Here is an 8,819-nt window from a genome sequence, read left to right on the forward strand (position 1 = left end):
TCCCAAAACACAATTCGTCCCTCTGTACAGGCTCACAGGACTGGCACCCACCTACAGGGACCTACCTCCAAAGTTATCCCACTGGGCAGGGTGCTGGTGACCTGTGAAGCAGAGTTTCACTTGAGCATGGCATAAGGGATGTTAGGGTGAGTTCCTGAGACAGCCATAGACCCCTCTGTCCCAGGTTGGCACTGTTGAACACTTGGGTGCTCCTGGCCGAACATGAAGCTTGGTCCTGCTTGGGGCCAGTTGCTCCTAATCCTTGTCCTGTCCCAGCATACACTCTGCTTCACACCTGTGTTCTCAGGAAATTTAAGATTACAGACTAAAGATTACATCTTTGCTTCATGGCCTAGAGTTGTTTTCTCTGGGCCCTGGGCCTCTATAGAACTCCCCAGGGTGTCCACAGTAAGTGCTGCAGTGTGGCTCCCTTAATGGCAATAAGCAAAGTCCTTGTGGACCCCATATCGGCTGGTGTGTGTGGAGGAGGGCTGCTGGGGTTGCTTGTATAGGGACTTGGGAGAGGCTCTGGCTCTGGACATTAGCATATAAGATGATGTCAGATGTCTTCCCTGTACCTGCTCCTGGGCAGGATTAGTCTACCTGTGTGCTTAATTGGGGCGCTTGGCATCTCTAGGCCTGGAAGTCCTTTCGTATCCATAGGATGCAGCGCCCCCTTGGCTCCTCCTGGCTCAGGCTGCTGACTTGTGATGCCTTTCTAGGGAGATGATTCTGAGCAGATCTGATCTACTTACAGCCGCTCAGGGAGCCTGTTACCCAGTGTCCTGCTCTCAGCCCCTGCTGTGCCCACAGGGCCCTGGTGGCCTAAAGCCTTTGTGTGTGTTCCACCCCATGCTGTTCCATTTCACCCCAGAGGGGCCTTCAGGACTTGGGGGACTCTAAGGTTCTTATTTAGGGTCCCCAGCTGGGCGCTGCTGCAGTTGAGGAGGTTCACAGTCTGCTGTATGCTGGGGTAGTGTGTGAGATCCTGAAGAACCAGGGTCAGAGGCAAGGTGTGGGTCACTACTGTGGTAGGCATGTTCTTAGTGTACCCCACACCCACTTAGAAAATGAACCACAAGGCCACTGGTAGGCCAGTGGAATCTCAGACAGCCTGCTGGTTCTTCTCTCGAGGCTGTCAGAGCGGTAATGGGACTGCTTGTGGCCTTCCGGGCCGATGTGGCTTCTTGTGCATACTGGGTGCCACTGCAGGGGATTACTGGTCATTTGCGTTTGCAGGTAGGGTCTTGACCTCTTCCTCATCTTAGATTTTATGGGACCAGTGAGATGGTCCTTTCCTATGCTGGCTGCCCTCCAGGGCCATTACTATGTTACCAAAGGCCCTCTGAGGTAGGGTGGAGGCCATGTTGAGCTAGGAGACTCAGGATTAGTAGGGTGCTGGCTGAGTGACCGGACAATGGCCAGGTCTAGGTACCCCTAGAGGTGGAAGCTTCAGCTTACAGGGATGCCTACGTCGTCAGGTAAGAGAACATCGGAGAGCTGAGGCGTTCGCATGCTTGTGGCTCCAGAGCTAGATGCTTCCCGAAGGATCTATCTAGGGGCAGTCTATCCATAGCCTGGAAATGGAAACCAACCCAGCCTCAGACCGCTGGGCCTAGCTGAGAACAAGACAGACACAGCTCTGGGAGTGGACCCTGCAGGTTCGTGGTGCTGCACATGTTGCTCCCGTCTGTGTCAGTAGGGAGGGGAGGGGCCAAAGGGCTCATAGCGACCTTGCTTCAGACTGGGAGTACAGGGTCAGTGTTTGGTCAGTATCTGTGGTGACAGTAGAGGGTGTGACTTCTGGTGCCCACCCACCAGCCAGACCAGCTGCCCTGGAACTCCTGAGTTTATATGATCTTCCTGCCTCAGCCTCCTAAGTGCTAGAACTGCAGATGTGCGTCATACCCAGTTAGACCTGTGCTTTTTGATAAACATCACCTTTGACCTTTAGAACATTCCCATGATCCTACACATTCCCTGATGTTCTTTGCTGGGAAGTCTCCCTTCTTTCAACTACTACTGTACTGCCCCCTGGAGTGCCTGTCACATAGATGGATCCATCCTTTAAGATGGCTGCTTACCACACACTCTGGATTGGCTTTCTCTTGCTGAGCAATGCTCCTCCTTTCCAGCTGGGTTGCCGGGAATCCGTGAACCTTTTGTGGACTTCAAAGGTTTTCAAGGAGAACAGACATGGGTTCTCACTTCTCCCAAATACAAATGCACAATTGTGTGGTGGTGAGCTCAGGAGTTGGAGGGCAGCTGGTCTGGCTAACATAGCCATTGCTTCCCCTCTTCATGGCTTCTGGGGGGGACCAGAACCCACACTTGTGTGTCAGTTCTGCCTTGCAGTCGTTTGGCGGGTATACAGGGTGCCCTTACTGTTTTAATTCGAGCTCCCTGGTGAGTGGTATTCGGCTTCTCATGAGTTCTTGCCATCTGTGTGCTGTCCCCATCTCCGGCTGCGTGTTCTGTTTGTTTGGTTCTTTGAGACTGGGTCTTGCTGTTTAGCCCAGGTTACCTGTGTACTGGCGGTCTTCATACCTCTGCTGTGTGGGGTTAAAGGTGTGGCTTCCATGTTCTGCTGTTTGACTTTTGTTTTTTGTTTGTGAGTTTTTTGGGGTTTTGTTTTAAGACAGAGACTCTATGTATGTATCCCTGGCTGTCCTGGAATGCCTTATGTTAGACCAGGCTGTCCTTGGATTCAGAGATCGACTCACTTGCCTCTGCCTCCTCAGTACTGGGATTAAAGGCATAAATATCTATTGCCAAGCGTTTCCTGGTTTTAAAATTGGATTGTGTTCTTACTGTCATGAACTGTGAGGTGATTATTTATGTATATATTTTATTTTGTGATGTGGAAGTCTAACCAAGGGCCTGTTTATACTGGACAAGTGCTGTTCCTACTATATCCCAGCCCTAAGAGTTGGTTTATATCCTGCATTTCAGACCCTTCTCAGAGGACTGAGGTGGTGTGTTTTGTATGTCTCTTAGAACACAAGATTGCAAAGTCTTTATCCTTTTTTATTACATAATCCTTAAAAGTTTGAGTTTGACTGTGGTATCCATCTTGCTTTGTGAGGGTTAAGAGTTCTTCTCACTGGGTCACCTTGACAGCATGGTTAGTGAGGCTGTGCGACATTGGGTTGGTGGACGGCACAGTTGTCTCTGGCAGCTCTGCTGGTGCAAGTTGTGACCTGCAGCTTACAGTAGTGTTGGAGGGTAGCCGCCGTGAGTCCTATAGTGTAGTAGTGTTGGAGGGTAGCCGCCATGAGTCCTCCTGTAGTGTGCAGTAGTGTTGGAGGGTAGCTGCCCTGAGTCCTGTAGTGCAGTAGTGTTGGAGGGTAGCCGCTGTGATTCCTCCTGCAGTGTACGGTAGTGTTGGAGGGTAGCCGCCGTGAGTCCTCCAGCTTTGCTCTTTTACAAAACAGTGCACTCTGTCCTAGTTCCCGGCTTCCCTGTCAAAAGTGGAGAGTTGCCTTGTTGGGCTTTGTTTTATTTCTCCCTGTATAGCTCTCTGACTGACCTGGAATTCACTCTGTAGACCAGGCTGGCCTCAGCCTCACAGAGACCCACCTGCCTCTGCCTCAGGAGTACTGGGATTAAAGCTGTGTGCCACTAAACATGGCTCTTGCTGATTTGTTTGTTTGGTTGGTTTGGTTTTTCCAGATGGGGTTTCTCTGTGTAGCCCTTGCCATCCTGAAACTCACTGTGTAAACCAGGCTAACCTCAGACTCACAGAGATCTGCCTGCCTCTGCCTCCTGAGTGCTGTGATTAAAGACCTGTGTCACCACTGCCCAGACTGTCGCAGTTTTTTTTTTTAATGTGTACTATTTTACATCTATTTTTTTTAATGTGTAGTATTTTACATTTATTTATGTAAAGCACAGGCTTGTTCGTGTGTGTGTGTGTGTGTGTGTGTGTGTTGTGGGGTGTGCATGTGTGCCAAAGCACACGTATGAACAACTTAGGGGAGCCTGTTCTTTCCTTTGACCATCTGGGTTCTGGGAAATTGAGGTCAGGCTGTCAGGTTTGTCTGCAAGTGTTCTTAGTCGCTGGCCCTGGCGTGTTGATTTCTACAAAGCAAACAAGTTAGTGAGATTTGGATGACCCTGGCTGGTGGCAGGGCCTCTTGGAGACTGGCAAACTGCATTGGCAAACTGCACTGCCTTAGGTTTGTGTGACTCACGAGCTAAGAATGGCGTTTACATTTTTATGTGGTTGAGGGGGAAAAAAAATCACAAGAATACTTCATGACATGAGATTATATGAAATTCAAATTACTTTACCCATAAATAAAGTTTTATTGGAACACGGCCATTGAAGCTAAAGTGTATATTCTGTGGCTGATTGTGAGCTATACCTACGGAGCTTGTCCTCCTCAGGCACAGTTCAGAGTACTGTGGCTTTGCCATCAAACATGGTGTGGGGCTCACGACGGCAGCCATCCAGGTCCCCATAGATCACTGGCTGGGTGTGTTATGATTCAATAGAGCTCTGATGCCATCTGCCTGGAGACCACGCAGACCTGTAGCTGAGGGCTCAGCTCCACCGGATCCCCACACACTTCACAGGCTAGTTGTGCACCCATGGCTGTAGCCTGTGCCCCTGACTGAGAGCTTTGGATCAGGGCTCCCATGATGCTCTGCAGTTTCCATGAATTTGCTGGAGCAGCTTGCAAGGGCAAGCCATGCTTGCTGCTCACTACAAAGGACATAAGCATACAGATGAAGAGCTGGAAGTCCCACCCCCTGACCTGACTGGTCTTTCGGTGGTTAGCTCTGTGCCTGACCACGGGGGTGGGAGTCTGGGATAACCATCTCACAGGGGTCCTGTGATGTGCTGGGCAACAGGGAGCCTCCAGTGTAACCGTCTGTGGGTGTCCTGTGTTAGTCAACTTTTTACTGCTATCACAACTTGAGACTACCAGTTTACAAGGAGGAAAGTTTATTTTGGCTGACAGTTTCTGAGGTTTCAGTCTCCGTCAGTTGTGTTGCTGGTGGGCCTGTGACACAGCAAAGCACCTGGGTGGAGATGTAAGATGGCACAAAACTGGGCATTCTGTGGTGGCTTGGAGCATTGAAAGCACAAGACCGGAAAGGCGTACAGGCCCTACCCCCAATGCTGCCTAGCTAGGGACCAAGCCTTTCTGCTGATGGGTCTGTGGAAGCACCCCGTATCTTAAAATTGCACATGCAAAAGACACTCTTATCTCTCTGAAGGGTCCCAAGGCTTTTAGGAGCTATATTCCAGGAACTGAGGATGGAGACCAAATATGTATTTCCTTTACAACAGTATCACAAGAGCTGTTGGTTTTGTGTGTGCTTGACACACTGTAGGTCCTATGACCACAGTGGCCTTACTATTTTGAGTCCAGGTGTGTGCTGCGGATACACTTGTAGTGTGAATTAGGGACTTTGCTGTGGTTTTGAGGCAGTGGCAGATAATGGCACCAGTCATTGATTACCTGGAATGGTAAAGTCTTGCCCAATATCCAGGACTCCATCATTGTGTGGGAGGAGTATATGTCTACTGGCTTTACAATATCATCGACTTGAAGCAGAATGGTCAGAACAATTAGAAAATTTAGAGAGAGAATCTCATACCAGGGGAGCGTCCTCAGAAAATGAGGCTGTGTCAGAAGGGAGTGCCGAAGCAGCGCGCTTAGCTGGTGCTGCTCAGCCATTAATCTGAGGCATCGGAAGAGCATGCGAGCCTCTGAACCGGTCTGTAACCTGGGAAGTTGGGAGAGTGGTGGAGGTGCAAACAGGAGAGGAGTCTGCTAAGATGTGTGACGGTGCACGGGGCAGACGGGGTGGGGACTAGACAAATGAAGAAACTTGGTTAGAAAAAAAATCAAGACCCAGAAAGGCAGCCACACCTCACTGGGCCAGTGCCACAGACAGCCTGCTTCTGACTGCAGGGCCTTGGTTGGCCACGATTCTATGAACATTGTCAGAAGCAGAAGGTAGACATTGTGATCTGACCCCGAGTACAGCTCAGCATGGTGTCTTCCCAGTGGAAGATTCCCAAAACAAGGCAAACCACTTACAATCACCATTATTAAACCAAAGAAGGACTTGGGTTTAGTTCTTGCTACACGCTTGGTAATGCTGTTAGTTCATTGTGAGGTACTCCTGCTCAAGGCCGCAGATTTGTTTGCGATGCTTAGACTGCATTAAATTCACTCTTACTATGGAGAAATAAAATTGGAGGTCTGAGCAGAAACACTTCCTGTCTGGCAGAAGCTCGTGTCTGTGCCGGGAGCTGGCCTCAGCAGCCCCAGAGAGGTTGGTCTGCACTATAGTCCTTGCTATGAGGGGTGGAGGCATTTCTTGAGACTGCCCTCAGGACCAGTCCTTTGCCAGAAATACGAGACTGTAGTGCTGTTAAATTCAGTTACTTGCTTCTTGAAAAGAAGGGTGTGCCAAACTAGCCAAGGCCAGCATGTGGTACTAATCCCTGGCACCAGGACTGTTACTGGAGGTTGGTCACATGTCCATGGGTGACCACTTTCTCAGTCTCTGTCCCTTCAGGAGTCAGGTTGTTACCATAGCCTCAGCCTGGACTTTAATCCAAGGATGTTAGTACCAAGGATGATTTGCCATGGCCAGAGCCTGGGAAGGAGAGACTCCTGGGACTGTGTGGACAGCCTGGCTTGCAGGGAGAGCGCTTGCTTTGGCCACTCTTGGAGAACAGGTCCGTAGAAAGCACTCAACAAGCTCCGCAGCAGCTGTGTCTGTTCAGATCGGTGTCTGCGCACAGATCCCATGCTTGCTGTCATCCAGAGCTCAGGCAGAGCATTAACCCTGAGCTGTTGTCACCCCTAAGCCATTTGTTTTCTCATTGAGCCATCCATACAGTTTTTACCATTTTAATTTCAATAAAGCATTTGGAAGTTTTGCTGTGCCCGTGTGCTGTGCTCGGTTCAGGCTTCACCTGCCAGCCTAAGTTCCACTGTCTGGATCTGCAAACTTGTGTCAGTCTCTTGTAGTTTATGGACACCTCACAGTTCCATTTCAGTCTGCGTGTGGGGGTGTGTATGAGCGCAAGTACCTGTGGAGGCCAGAAGAGGGCTTCTGATCCTCGAGCTGGAGTTACAGGCGGTTATTTGTCCCTGTGTGTTTGGGAGCAGTACATATTAACCTATTAACTGCCAAGCCATCCCTCCAGCCCACCACTGTTTACACTTTAATCATACAGACCTTATCTGTGTGTGTGTGTGTGTGTATGTGTGAGTGTGTGTGTGTGTGTGTGTGAGTGTGTGGGGGTGGGGGGACCGGACTCTTAGAGTCTACCATCCCTGAGCTGCCACTGTTGAGAGACATACATCGCTGTCTTCCACAGGTGCAGGAGGCTCTCTGCTCTTGAGTGAGCTGTACTGGTTTGTGTTCTAGGCACTTGGTTTGTTTCAGCAGAGTTGTTGAGTGACTGGTACAGGATGGAGTAATGGCCTCCGTGCCATTCTCCCTCCTCACAGCCCTGGACCTGTAGGGATGCTCCTGCCGTCATGGTGGGTGGTTTTCTGTAGCTTTTTTGTTATCAGCGTGACATTTATTAATGTTTTAATCACTTTTTAGTTTCTTTGCTTTTTGTTCATCTTTGTTTCCTTCGTTCTTTGTTTCCTTCATACTAAAGTGTAATGTGCATTTAGCACACTTCACCATGTTGGGCAGGTACCTCTGAGATTTGGAAGAGGCATGAAGTTGGGTCTCTGGTGTCACTGAGCGCGTCCTGTTGTGGTACCACCCCCTCCCCACACCGGTACCCATCCCTTGCTCTTGGATGACTGTGTGTCTGCCCTGAGAGGGGCTGTCTCAGTGCCTGCTTCTCATGTGTCATCCCTGGATGCCCTGCTTGTTTGTCTGTTCTTTACTTGGGAGACACTTGATTTTATTCCAGTTTTTGGCAGGTATGAATAGTTTGGTGTTTAGGGTTTAATTTGCTATGATTTGTAAACATGAAATTTTAGATTGTGGATGCCCTTTTTTAAAAAAAAAAAACAAAAACTAGTTTTATTAAGAAATTACCCAGATGGATGAAATTCATCAGGTGGTTTTCTCAGGGTGTTCCAGGAGGGCCCCACATCTAAGCTCAGAGACTTCCATCAATCCTACGTCCTTTGCTTCTGTGGGCCTTGCTTTTTCTCAGAGCCCCTTCACCCTTCCGAGCACTAGCTGTTGTAGTTGTAAGGATGCGGTTGACCTGTCCGTAGTTGGCACAGGCTCAGGAAGAAATCTGGTGACAGGCCTGTACCTGCAAGAATGTGGCTGAGTGGGAGCAGGAGCTACAGTTGCTGACTCTGTCCAGGGCCCATTTCAACAGGAGGAACCGTCTAGTCAGCTCAGTTACGGAGGGGTTCATTGGCAAGGAGTTCCAGCCTGACAGGACGATAATCTATCATGCTGTCTGCACTGGGACTCCCAGAGCCTTGTGGGAGTGGGGTGATCTGAGCTGTCCAGACTGAGCCTGCCAGCTTACAAAAGTGTTCATGTCTCTCTGTAGAGCTAGTAAGAAAATTTGAAGCCATGTTGTTTCACCAAAATGATAAAGTTTATACTGACTTGATAGTCCCAGGGGACCTTGTAGGCTCATGGGGGCACCCCTGGCATTGTGCTCCTCCAGGCTCTTAGGCCCTAGAGGGCCTCTGACCCTAGAGGAGACGCCTTGTAATTCTGAGGTGACTGCCTTGTTGGGATGTATGACCGCCTAGAAGCCATGTCTTGTGTTCTGTGTAGTTGCTATTTCTGTTTTGGAAGAGGCTGGGCATTTCCTGGGCTGCAATGGTCTCTGGTGGTGAAGGGCAGACACACTG

This window comes from Grammomys surdaster, unplaced genomic scaffold (genome assembly GCF_004785775.1).
Source record: "Grammomys surdaster isolate TR1022 unplaced genomic scaffold, NIH_TR_1.0 144, whole genome shotgun sequence".
In the NCBI taxonomy this organism is placed as follows: domain Eukaryota; kingdom Metazoa; phylum Chordata; class Mammalia; order Rodentia; family Muridae; genus Grammomys; species Grammomys surdaster.